The sequence below is a fragment of the Schistocerca piceifrons genome, chromosome 2 (assembly GCF_021461385.2).
Source record: "Schistocerca piceifrons isolate TAMUIC-IGC-003096 chromosome 2, iqSchPice1.1, whole genome shotgun sequence".
Classification (NCBI taxonomy): Eukaryota; Metazoa; Arthropoda; class Insecta; order Orthoptera; family Acrididae; genus Schistocerca; species Schistocerca piceifrons.
Genome location: NC_060139.1, coordinates 518,693,011 through 518,707,365, shown reverse-complemented (window position 1 = coordinate 518,707,365; position 14,355 = coordinate 518,693,011).

Below are 14,355 nucleotides of genomic sequence, written 5' to 3'. Positions count from 1 at the left end.
ACAAAACAGGTGGCAAGAAAGGAAGATACCAAACTGAGACTGAGTGGAAGAAAACAAAGTAAGACCTACTCTTGAAGGATATAGCTTACAAGATTGCTATTCGGCCGTTGCTTCACTAATACTCGTCAGTCTGGGCCCTGTAACAGATTGGATTTACAGATGAAAGAGAAAAGATCCCCTGAAAGGCAACGCATCACCGCATAAGTAGATTAGGCATAGTGGTGAACGAAAAAAAACAGTTAACTTGGTTTTTGTTTCAACTTATTATACGAGAAGTCTTGACCACCACTTACCATCACATTATATTGCTTTTTCGATAGTAAATGATAGAGGCAACTTAATGTTCTTAACCACACTAGAGGGAAACACACAATTAGTGGCTTCTGGTGCAAGAGTCGTGAATTTCTCTTTGCAGAAGCAGGCCTGAGAAATGAGGGTGACAGACCTCGTTAGTCACAGCGCTATGAACACGGGATGGCTGAGGCCTACCCCCCCCCCCTTTCCCCCTCCCCACTCCGCGTTACTGGGCTTCCGGTTCGCAGAAGTGTGGTGTCAATACACTGGCCAGTTTCCACTGTTTTCCACGGTTTAGGTGGCATACTCTTAGACGTTTTAGCAGGGCGACCACACGTCTCCTGACCATTTCTCGTGCGACGAATCTGCATTTCCCGTTGGCAGTTGCAAATACGCAACACCGACATTGTACCGCGTTCAGTGTGAGGAAGTTCCACAATCTAACCATCCGGATGATGTCAACCAATCGGAAAGGTTATCAGCATAGGCGCAGTAGCGTGAATCTCTGAACCAATGAGTGGCCACACAGCATGTACAGTGTATCAGTCTGTGGTCAGCTAGCGAGCATACTGTAAGCGGTTATGGAGAAGTTTTAGCAGGCTTCCTGTGCATTTCAACATGTTGAAAGGAATTCTTCGTCGTCACTGTAGCGAAAGTTGTGAATGCTTCCCTCCAAAGCATAGAGTTCTTGGAGCGGATAGGAACACGAAGGAGTTGAGCAGTGACCGCCATTTGACTGTATGATATACCTTATTACACCATCTAGATTCTGTAATAGAGCATATCATACAGTCAAATGGCGGTTATATCTTTCCGTCGGTTTTATATGACTATAGGTCCACTTGAAGAAAAAAAATCATTCACGTGATGAGCTACCGATTGTATTCCTTCATTTCTGTGGCGCTACATTCAGCAAGACAGGCAGAGTCCTGGGAAGACGAAGTATAAGACCTATTCTCAGACAGCCTAACAATATAAATCAGATACTATGCCCTATTAAGGACATACTCAGCCGCAGGTTCCCTAGGATTTATAACGTTTCGCCGCGCGGGATTAGCCGAGCGGTCTTAGGCGCTACAGTCATGAACTGTGCGACTGGTCCTGGCAGAGGTTCGAGTCCTCCCTCGGGCATGGGTGTGTGTGTTTGTCCTTAGGATAATTTAGGTTAAGTAGTGTGTAAGCTTAGGGACTGATGACCTTAGTCCGCAGCTCGTGGTCGTGCGGTAGCGTTCTCGCTTCCCACGCCCGGGTTCCCGGGTTCGATTCCCGGCGGGGTCAGGGATTTTCTCTGCCTCGTGATGACTGGGTGTTGTGTGATGTCCTTAGGTTAGTTAGGATTAAGTAGTTCTAAGTTCTAGAGGACTGATGACCATAGCTGTTAAGTCCCATAGTGCTCAGAGCCATTTGAACCATTTGATGACCTTAGCTGTTAAGTCCCTTAAGATTTCACACACACATTTATAACGTTCCTTGTGAGTGCAATAGCAACTACATCATTCGGACCATCCGCAGCGTTTCCGACAGCTACGCAGAACATCAGTGCCATATCAAAAATCTGTAACTCGAGAAATCTGCAGTTGCTGAGCGGCCACACAAGCAAACACAGAATACTGTTTGACGAAACAAAAGTTTTGTCCCGGGCTCCTAAATACTGGGATTCTGTAATTATAGAGGCTGTAGAAAGAATAATGTGCGAAAGTAACTTCAGCCGTGACAACGGATATAATCTTAGCGGAGCATGGAACCGAGTTCTCGATGCAGAGAAGAGGCAGAAATATTCGTCACAATGTTTACGCTACTGCGGGAGCGGTGACGTCACCAGGGAAGACGCTGGCATTTGCGACAGCAATACGTAATTACGTTATTATCGACCAATCAGAAGCCACCTATGGCCTGCGTAAGACATCCACAACAGAAGTCTTGACAGTCAGTTGCTCGTGACGAAAACGATGGAGGTAATCGTTGAAAACTTTAGGTTTTACTCTGAACTGATCCGGCAAGAAGTCCGAGCATGTTTTACACGACAGTACCGTCGCGAAATACTTCGTTCGCAGACGATAAGCTTTCATACGAGCTATAATTTCTATGATTTTCTCGTAGTGGTCCTTTTGTGAGTCATATGTGGCGTGAAGTAACACGCTCTCCGAATCTCCTTCGAAAGTCCACACTCGGAATTTCTGTAGCAGCCCTCTCCTTGATAGACAAGCCCTGTCTTGTAGCGACTACCACTAGAGTCTGTTGAGCATCTCCAAAACGTTCTCGCACTTACTAAACAATCCCGTGACTGAACAAGCAGCGCTTCGTCGGATACTCATCATCTCTTAGAAGAAACAAAATTTCGTTTAAGGAGACTGTGATTGACTTTTTACTTTTTTTAATAGTTTACACAGCCACTTTTGTATGAAATAACCATAACCAAATTCAGATACATTAGCCGTCTTGGAATGCTGTGTGAGCCGCGGTAAAATTCGCTGTTTTGAAGAGCGCGCCGCAGCGCGTAGTGTAAAGCAGTCGCCCTCCATTTCTGGCGGTGGCGCCGCTGTGGCAATTACAGGTTTGGGGTCTCCATCTGGTGGGAAAGGGGAAAAGTTGCCTGTTCACGTGCATTTGAGGGGCGCTAGTAGATAGTGTCGGAAGTTCCATCCGGCTTTTCGCGGATGATGCTGTAGAATACAGAGAAGTTGCAGCATTAGAAAATTGTAGCGAAATGCAGGAAGATCTGCAGCGGATAGGCACTTGGTGCAGGGAGCGGCAACTGTCCCTTAACATTCACAAATGTAATGTATTGCGAATACATAGAAAGAAGGATCCTCTATTGTATGATTATATGATAGCGGAACAAACACTGGTAGCAGTTACTTCTGTAAAATATCTGGGGGTATGCGTGCGGAACGATTTGAAGTGGAATGATCATATAAAATTTATTGTTGGTAAGGCGGGTACGAGGTTGAGATTCATTGGGAGAGTGCTTAGAAAATGTAGTCCATCAACAAAGGAGGAGGCTTACAAAACTCTCGTTCGACCTATACTTGAGTATTGCTCATCAGTGTGGGATCCGTACCAGATCGGTTTGACGGAGGAAATAGAGAAGATCCAAAGAAGAGCGGCGCGTTTCGTCACAGGGTTATTTGGTAACCGTGATAGCGTTACGGAGATGTTCAATAAACTCAAGTGGCAGACTCTGCAAGAGAGGCGCTCTGCATCGCGGTGTAGATTGCTCGCCAGGTTTCGAGAGGGTGCGTTTCTGGATGAGGTATCGAATATATTGCTTCCCCCTACTTATACCTCCCGAGGAGATCACGAATGTAAAATTAGAGAGATTAGAGCGCGCACGGAGGCTTTCAGACAGTCGTTCTTCCCGCGAACCATACGCGACTGGAACAGAAAAGGGAGGTAATGACAGTGGCACGTAAAATGCCCTCCGCCACACACCTTTGGGTGGCTTGCGGAGTATAATTGTAGATGTATGAGCTAGGCATTCCCCCCCCCCCCTCTTATGTATCCTCATCTTCCATTGGCTCCTTTCCCCCCTCCCCCTTCACTTTTCCTCTCCTTCCCCCCCCCCCTTTTTTTCCCGTCATCTGACCAGTTTCCCCCCACCTGCTCTCGGGTGTGGTATGTCATATTTGTGCCAATTTTTTCGTGCAGTGTTTAAGTGAGTGTGCAGTGTTGTGCGTCTTTCCACAGTGTTGTGAACAGAAATCATGCTGTCGCTGGGTGTGCTTTTTATATCTCTTGCGAACAGAACCCAGACTGTCGCCGTGTTTTTTAATTGTCTGTCTATTATTATTCTGCTTCCTGTGTATTTTATTAGCATCATCCACCCTGTGTTTTATGTTTTAAGCTCCGGAATTTTCTGCCATTTTACCTTTAAGTCACCGATTTTATCGCCAACTGTTATTAATTTTTTATTCTCTTCATCTTTTTACAACAAATTCTGTAGGCTGAAGAGCGGCGTAATAAGCTGCTGCCAGCCCGCCCCCTTTAGTCAGTCTGTCAGTCTCGGCGAGTCTGGTCAGTTGGTCAGCCGGGTCGGTCTGGGGCAGTCTGTCTGTCGTCGGGAGTGCTAGTATGTGTTAGGCCGCCAGTCTGCTCGAGTTGCTCGGGCAACGGTCATTGGCGGTTGGATCGGTCGGTTGGTCGGTCGCGCACTGAGACACGAGATGACTTGTCCGCCTTGAGCGTCGGCGCATGTGAGGTTCCCACGTGAGTCCAGTGGGCCGCGCCGTATAGAAAAGGGTAGTGGCTTCGCGGTTGACGCGAGAGCAACAGGAGTGAAACCACGACATCGGGATGGCCGGGGCGAGCTGCGACGCCGTGAGACGGGAGATCTTCGCGCCTTCATGCGTCCGTTGAAGCGGCTGGCAGCGGACGGTTCGGGAGAGCGTTGGGGGCTGCTGCGCCAGGTCTTCGCCAGAAATCGCAGTTTGTTAGAAGTGATTGGAGATACGTTGTTTCATTTACTTGTTAAATTCTACTTGTTTTCTTGGTGAGGTCACCAGCCGCTTTGTTTTGGGGTCGTCCCACCATTCTTCTCCGTTTGCCCACCCGCGGGAAGGTGGTTATTTGTGAATTGAGTGGTCCGTTTTTCCTTGTGGAGTTGGGGAGGGTTAGAGCAATCTGCGGTTCGGGTTCTTCGGTAATCCCCCTGTCAATTTGCCATACGTTAATAGCTGCCTCTGTCGGATTAGGTGTTAACGAATTTATAGAATTATGGTGTAAAGGCCGAATTCCTGAAAAATGTTTTTATCTTGCCTATTACCTTGAGAGGCGGTATATGTGTAATGTAGAGCATGTTGTACATGCTATGTCAGTCTGAATTTCATGGGTTTCATTTAAATAATTTTTATAAAGTTGCCACCCTTCACCGTACGAGTCCTTTTAAAAACAGATTGCACTTTCGGTGGCAAATAATTTCTTAGTGTGAGTGTTCGTACCATTTACATCCCTCTTACGGGGTGCATAGTAAATGTGTTTGTGTGAGTTGTTTTGCAGATTTGTACCAGTGTAGTCTTTCAGAGGTTGTTGTGAGCGGTCGTGACTACGGCCGTGTTGAAAGGGAGCGGCAAGCTTCTCAACCCGAAGGCTCATACTGTCAATATTGTTCTTTCTGCCTCTAAATAAAATTGTAACTTGATATTTCGAGGGTGCTTTTCTGCTTATAACTTTTAAATTTATTTTTGAAAAGGCTTTTATGAATAAAATTCCCATTTGTTAAAGGTAATTTCATTTTCATCAGTTACTCCCTGGCAACTACTTCCGCGCATAAATGTATTAATGTTCTTGATGAATCGCTAGTAAATAAAGTACATTCCTTAAGAAAATATTTTCAGAGTAAATTCACGGTGCACTGTGAACTGTTTCTCTAGATATTCTACGGCTATTGCTGTATCATGCGATTTTTCACCGTTATGACCGCCATTCGTAGGTAAACGTCGCAAGAAGCAGCTTGCCAACCTGTTGGTAAAGCCCGTAGCAAAATCTACGCCGCGAACGGCGCGTGCGTTTGACGCGGAGATACGCCACGGAACAATAAAGGTTACACTCGGCGACAGTGCTTGCGGCTTGTCAGCGCCAGTTGCGCGATAAATAATGTTTGCTGCTGTCAGGCGGGAATTAATTGGCGGCGCGGCACATTAACATGGGCGTGCGCCGACGCTAAACAGTGTCTGCCGGCGCCGCTACGTGCCGTGCAAGCGGCGCTGCGCGGCGCGGGGCGACGCACGTCCATCTTGCGGCGGCTTCCTTCATCTGCCTAGCGACCTGCCTGTCACTTGAATGAAGCACCTTTTTCCCTACGCAGCCTGCCATTCAGACTCCACCACTCACGGCTGAAAACAGTGTGTGCTGGACTGGGAGCATTCTGATCACGAACTTTCATTTCAACGGCTTACTAGACACCTACCTATTAACTTTATTATCCAGCCGTTTGACGTCCAAGTATCAGTACCATGCTATTCCTTCCACTTACTCTCTGTAACAGCCAACGTTCCGTTGTGCGTAACGATACCGGATGGTTGTAATTATTAAAGTGCAGCTAGACATACGGGTCCAGTGTGGGCTGTTCTATCGTATGGCAGCGAACTTGGTGGATATGCTAACGCGTTAACGCGGAACCGATTTACGCTGGAGAACAATTCCAGTCTTTGTCACTAGGTGCAAGTCTGGCGCTGAACAACACCTGCTCGACGTCTCCAGTGCTCTTATGGAACAAGCAGTGTAAATGGCAGTTAACAAAAAAATCAACATGGTGCTTTTGCTAATTGTTTGACCTTTTTTATCCCCACGACCCTTTCCTAATCCTATACGTATCGAAACATTTCTATACGTCTTCCTCAGATTGACAGCGCCGCATTTGCGCCTGGTGGCCAAAATTGGAACTAATTTTTTCCAGCATAAAACAGTTCCACATTAAGGCTTGAAAATATCTACCAAGTTTCGCTCCCATATCGTAATTTACAGCTCACACTGGACGTCTTTGAGTAGTTTCACTTTAATCATAGCCACCCGGTATTAGGCTAACCTAATTAAATAAAAGGACCAGAATCTTGTTGAAGACCATGCAATTCTTTTACATATCTGCAGTACCCTTTCACATTAGAGTATGAAACGAAATAGACATAGGTCTGTGTGCATAAAAAATTCCGTCTTGTCTCCTTCGCAGCCGCAAGTCACATAACCGCATCCGTACGTCTTTTATTAGTGTCAGCGGATATTAAAATTTTAGAAATCACTTTAAACCGTTCGGTAAGCCAGTGTTCTGTTGGCTAAATTTTCGCATTCTGAAGTAGGACCTTGGAAATTACATCACACAGAGCGTACAGACCGATCATGACCACATTTTAATATAACATTGCCTGTCATAACTTAGTCTTCTTTGGCAATTAACGAAACAGATCGTGTGAATTATTCTACTGGTCGTTTCCGCGACATTCGGAGGTCTAATGTAGTCTTCACACGTCCTCGTCAAATGATGCCTACTGTCAAATGTTTTCAATGTAGTTCGTTCATCAAAATGCAGCTCAGTTCGCCATAACATTACGTCATAACGTGCTACACTTCTCATGTAATAAGGACCGCAAAGTGTACTTGTAAATAGACTGTCCGGTCATATTAGTTGACCACTTGTCAAAGCCTCTATAACCACCTTTTTCAGTTCGGACCGTTGCCATACGTCTAGGAAGAGTGTCAGTTAGGTTCTGGAAGGTACCGACACAGATGTGGAGCCATGCTGACTCGAGTGCTGTGGCTCGAACAGCCCGATCGAGGTGGTCGCGCAGATTCTCGATTTGGTTTAAATCCGGGAAGTTTGGTGGCCAGGAGAGTACGGTAAACTCATCCTGGTGCTAATCGAACCAAGCACTTCCAGCTGTGGGACACGTTCCATTGTCCTGCTGGTAGATACCACCGTGCCGAGGAAAAACAAACTGCATGTAGGGGTGGACATGGTCCCCAACGTATACGTTCTTGTATTGCTCCATTGAACCTTTCACAATGAGGAGATCACCCAGTGAATGCCACGCAAACATTCCCAAGAGCATAATGCCCCCTGATTCGGCCTGCACCGTTGTTTTCAGACATTTCACGCCTTAGACGCCAACGGCCACTTGTCCATTGGAGCATAAAACTTGATTTATTTGAAAAGGTCACCTATCGCTGCTCAGTGGACGTCCTGGTGCGGTACTGGCGTGCAAAACCCATCTTCGTCGCTGATGAGCAGAAGTCAGCTTGGGTGCATGAACCAGGAGCCTGCTGCAGAGGCCCAAACGCAGCAATGTTTGCTGAACGGTCAATGAGGAAATGCTGTCTGTAACCCGTTGCTTCATGTGGACGGTCACTTGTTCAAGAGTTGCACGTCTATTCGCCTGTACTCATTTCCGCTGCCGTCGTTCACCATTGTCGTCTACGGCCCTTGATGCATCGCAGTTACCTCGGTGCCGGTTTTGGTTATCACCATTTTGTCATCGACGGTATACTTTAACCACGGCACCACGCGATCAGTTTACACACTTCGCCGTTTCGGAAATGCTTCCACCCTTGGCCCAAAAGCCAATAATAATTCACTTCTGGATGTCAAATAAATCGCTCCGCTTCTGCTTTACGACAATGATTGGACTGTATCCTGCGTCCCCCCACCCACTCCTCTCGACACCTTTTATATACCCTCTGCAGCTGCCACCTGCCTGCCGTCTGTGAGTGGCAGTTGCACGTTGACATCGCACAGACGCGGTGGTCACATTAGTGTGACTTGCCCATGCATATTCTAGGCGAAATAAGGAAGTATGCAGAGAAGTCACAACATTAGACCTGCAGAGGATCGACATTTGTTGCAAGGATAGGCACTTTTTCTGAACGTAAACGAAAATAACTTACTGCGTATAAATATACACAAAGACCCCTTACTGTCGGTGAACGTCCGTGTGAGCCCAATCTCCAATTTTACTTGCATGATAAATCTGCGAGAGATACGTAGGAGGCATCTAGGAACATATGCTATCCGAATTTATCAGTTAACCACTCCATGGTGCACAACGCCTCTCTTACAGAGTCTGCCACTGAATCTGGCTGATTGTCTCTGTGACACTTTAGCACTTCATAACACAATTGCAGGACAATCACTGGAAACAGTCACATTCATAAAATGTCATGAGTATGCGTACTGAGTGATTTCAAGTGAAAAAACCGCATAAAACTAATCGCGAGTAAGATAAATGTCAGATTCAGGTTCATTGGGGTTATCCACAGGAAGTGTAAACCACCCATTAAGGAGGTATCTTACAATACTCTCGTTAGACCAATACTTTTACATCTACATCCGCATAGATACTTTGCAAATCACATTTAAGTGCCTGGCACAGGGTTAATCGATCCACCTTCACAATTCTCTAATATTCCAAAATCACGTAGCGCGCGGACGAATGGAAAAACTGCTAGAAGCCGACCTCGGGGAAGATCAGTTCGGATTCCGTAGAAATATTGGAACACGTGAGGCAATACTGACCTTACGATTTATCTTAGAAGAAAGATTAAGGAAAGGCAAACCTACGTTTTCAGCATTTGTAGACTTAGAGATAGCTTTTGACAATGTTGACTGGAATATTCTCTTTCAAATTCTAAAGGTGGCAGGGGTAAAATACAGGGAGCGAAAGGCTATTTACAATTTGTGCAGAAACCAGATGGCAGTTATAAGAGTCGAGGGGCACGAAAGAGAAGCAGTGGTTGGGAAGGGAGTGAGACAGGGTTGTAGCCTCTCCCCGATGTTATTCAATCTATATATTGAGCAAGCAGTAAAGGAAACAAAAGTAAAATTCGTAGTAGGTATTAAAATCCATGGAGAAGAAATAAAAACTTTGAGGTTCGCCGATGACATTGTAATTCTGTCAGAGACAGCAAAGGACTTGGAAGAGCAGTTGAATGGAATAGACAGTGTCTTCAAAGGAGGATATAAGATGAACATCAACAAAAGCAAAACGAGGATAATGGAATGTAGTCGAATTACGCCGGGTGATGCTGAGGGAATTAGATTAGGAAATGAGACACTGAAAATAGTAGATGAGTTTTGCTGTTTGGGGAGCAAAATAACTGATGATAGTCGAAGTAGAGAGGATTTAAAATGTAGACTGGCAATGGCAAGGAAAGCGTTTCTGAAGAAGAGAAATTTGTTAACATCGAGTATAGATTTAAGAGTCAGGAAGTCGTTTCTGAGAGTATTTATATGGAGTGTAGCCATGTATGGAAGTGAAACATGGACGATAAATATTTCCGACAAGAATAGAAGCTTCCAAAATGCGGTGCTACAGAAGAATGCTGTAGATTAGATGGGTAGATCACATAACGAATGAGGAGGTATTGAATAGAATTGGGGAGAAGAGGAGTTTGTGGCACAACTTGACAAGAAGAAGGGACCGGTTGGTAGGACATGTTCTGAGGCATCAAGGGATCACAAATTTAGCATTGGAGGCCAGCGTGGAGGGTAAAAATCGTAGAGGGAGACCAAGAGATGAATACACTAAGCAGATTCAGAAGGATGTAGGTTGCAGTAGGTACTGGGAGATGAAGAACCTTGCACAGGATAGGGTAGCATGGAGAGCTGCATCAAACCAGGGGTCCGCAGCTCGTGGTCGTGCGGTAGCGTTCTCGCTTCCCGCGCCCGGTTTCCCGGTTTCGATTCTCGGCGGGGTCAGGGATTTTCTCTGCCTCGTGATGACTGGGTGTTGTGTGATGTCCTTAGGTTAGTTAGGTTTAAGTAGTTCTAAGTTCTAGGGACTGATGACCATAGATGTTAAGTCCCGTAGTGCTCAGAGCCATTTGAACCTTTTTTTTTTTTTTTTTTTTTTTTGCATCAAACCAGTCTCAGGACTGAAGACACAACAACAACAACATAGCGCGCGGAAAGAACGAACAGCTATATCTTTCCGTACGAGCTCTGATTTCCCTCATTTTATCGTGGTGATCGTTTCTTCCTATGTAGGTCGGTGTCAACAAAATATTTTCGCATTTGGACGAGAAAGTTAATGATTGGAATTTCGCGAGAAGATTCCGTCGCAACGAAAAAGCCTTTCTTTTAATGATGTCCAGCCCAAATCCTGTATCATTTTAGTCACACTCTCTCCCATATTTCGCGATAGTGCAAAACTTACTGCCCTTCTTTGAACTTTTTCGATGTATTCCTTCAGTCCTGTCTGCTAAGGATCCCACACCGGGCAGCAGTATCCTAAAAGAGGACGGACAAGCGTAGTCTCCTTAGTAGGTCTGTTACATTTTCTAAGTGTCCTGCCAATAAAACGCAGTCTTTGGTTAGCCTTCCCCACAACATTTTCTGTGTGTTCCTTCCAATTTAAGTTGTTCGTAATTGTACTTCCTAGGTATTTAGATGAATTTATGACCTTTAGATAAGACTGATTTATCGTGTAACCGAAGTTTAACGAATACCTTTTAGAACTCATGCGGATGATCTCACACTTTTCGTTATTTAGTGTCAACTGCCTATTTTCGCACCATTCAGATATCTTTTTTAAATCGTTTTGCAATTTGCTTTGATCTTCTTATGACTTCATTAGTCGATAAACGACAGCGTCATCTGCAAACAACCTAAGACGGCTGCTCAGATTGTCACCCAAATCGTTTATATACAGGGTGTACATTTTAAGTTGACAAACCAGAATAACTCGAAAAATAAGCTTCACACGAAAAAATGTGTAGAATGCAAAGTTGATTATTTTCGAGGGGGACATCTGCTGGTGCTAAAATTAACCCTCTGGGGTTGGAGAAAGAGGCAACTTTAAAATTTCAAATGGGAACCCCCATTGCTTATTGCAGAATCAGATTCTACATAAAAGACTGCGTACATTTTGTCTTAAACATTTGTTTTGATTGTTGGCAGTTGGCGCTGTAATTCAAGAAAATTCATGTTCTAATTTTTGCGTGGAAAATGGTTACGGATAAATAAAAAATACATATTTACTTCGTAAATTTTGATTTGTTTGGTAATTAAAAGTTGTGTGGACTCGTGACCACGAAACAAACAAAGCTTATCCGACTCTGCGGAAAAAATTAATACAGTATTTGGGTCAACATTTGTAAAACTCTAATTCCTCTCTCTCAAACCCCACCCTATGGGGAGAGCGGGAGTTTTAGTTTTAGCGAATCAAAATTTACGAAGTAAATGAGAGAAGAAAAATAAAAATCGTAATTATGATTTTTCCATGTATGAACGCGAAAGGATCATTAAAAAAAAAGTAAATCAAAGCCAGGGTAACTAAATCAATATGGCATTCAAACATATCACGTACATATGCAAGGATGGCACTGCACCGACTGAGGGAGAAAACACATTCATGGCTCGCCTAGACTAGAATAAGAGTTTGGTGGGTAGGACATATGCTGAGACATTAAGGTATAGTTGATTTGGTAATGGAAGGAAGATTGGAGGGAGAGAAGGATAAAAGTGCAGAGTGAAACCAAGACCTGAATATAAGAAACAGAATCAGACGAATGCAGTAGCTGTGCACAGGATATACTGACGTGGAGCGTTTTCATCAAGCCAGACGTGGGACTAAAGGCAACAACAATCTGACCTAACGAGGATTTCTCAAATAAATTTGAGGGAAGAGCAAATTGAGAACTAAAACACACGCATAACATGTGTTAAGTGTTACGTGAATGGTTCACTAACGATTAAAGTGAATTTTAATCTCCGTATGGTACCACACACAGAACACAAGACCTGAAACAGAATGAAGCTGTACAAGACATGACTGCGCTAATGCCATTACTTGATATTGAGGCCGGCCACTGTGACCGAGCGGTTCTAGGCGCTTGTCTGGAACCGCGCTGCTGCTACGGTCGCCGGTTCGAATCCTGCCTCGGGCATGGATGTGTGTGATGTCCTTAGTTCTGAGTCTAGGGAACTGATGACCTCAGATGTTAAGTCTCATAGTGCTTAGAGCCATTTGAGCCATTTGAAATTGATATTGAGAGCTAATTAAAACATAACGTTTCAGAACGGACCTATTTCAGCTGTTGTAATGGAATGCAGGAGAGACTGGAGAAGAGTATGTGTACAAACGTTCACGAGCTTTAACGAGCAAGGTTCGGAAATATAAGAATAGTGAATGGAGCGCTTCAGGGCCCTAAAATGACCAATCACTATCAGTCAGTCGGAAGAAGAGATCGAAGGGGTGGGATACGCTCTGATGGGATTGCTTAAATGATGAAGTGAGGAAGGAACAATTGGAAGTAACTTACGAGTGCTGAGTGCTTACCATTTCGTAAAATATTGGAAGGCATAAGAATGAGAAAATGAAAATAATGGGTACTACATCCGTCAACATGTGACCGCAAGTTTGACATCTACATCTACATCTACATTTATACTCCGCAAGCCACCCAACGGTGTGTGGCTGAGGGCGCTTTACGTGCCACTGTCATTACCTACCTTTTCTGCTCCAGTCGCGTATGGTTCGCGGGAAGAACGACTGTCTGAAAGCCTCCGTGCGCGCTCGAATCTTTCTAATTTTACATTCGTGATCTCCTCGGGAGGTATAAGTAGGGGGAAGCAATATATTCGATACCTCATCCAGAAACGCACCCTCTCGAAACCTGGCGAGCAAGGTACACCGCGATGCAGAGCGCCTCTCTTGCAAGTGTGCCACTTGAGTTTGCTAAACATCTCCGTAACGCTATCACGGTTACCAAATAACCCTGTGACGAAACGCGCCGCTCTTCTTTGGATCTTCTCTACCTCCACCGTCAACCCAAACTGGTACGGATCCAACACTGATGAGCAATACTCAAGTATAGGTCGAACAAGTGTTTTGTAAGCCATCTCCTTTGTTGATGGACTACATTTTCTAAGGACTCTCCCAATGAATCTCAACCTGGTACCCGCATTACCAACAATTAATTTTATATGATCATTCCACTTCCAATCGTTCCGCACGCATACTCCCAGATATTTTACAGAAGTAACTGCTACCAGTTTTTGTTCCGCTATCAGACTATTCAGTCTGCAAGATCTGGGTGGTCGCAGAGGGTGGGCTTACTGGTAGTTGGGAGCTCCAACGTCAGGCGCGTAATTGAGCCCCTTAGGGATATGGCAGCAAGAGAGGGGAAGAAAGCCAATGTCATTCCAGATGTCGAAAATGGTCCTTCCGGATGCCATGAAGGGTACAGGGTGCACCCATCAGCAGGTGGTCGCTCATGTCGGCACCAATGATGTGTGTCGCTATGGATCGGAGGAAATCCTCTCTAGCTTCCAGCGGCTATCTGATTTGGTGAAGACTGCCAGTCTCGCTAGCGGAATGAAAGCAGAGCTCACCATCTGCAGCATCGTCGACAGGACTGACTGCGGACCTTTGGTACAGAGCCGAGTGGAGGGTCTGAATCAGAGCCTGAGACGGTTCTGCGACCATGTGAGCGGCAGATTCCTCGACTTGCGCCATAGGGTAGTGGGGTTTCGGGTTCCGCTGGATAAGTCAGGATTCCACTACACGCAGCAAGCGGCTACACGGGTAGCAGGGGTTGTATGGCGTGGACTGGGCGGTTTTTTAGGTTAGATGG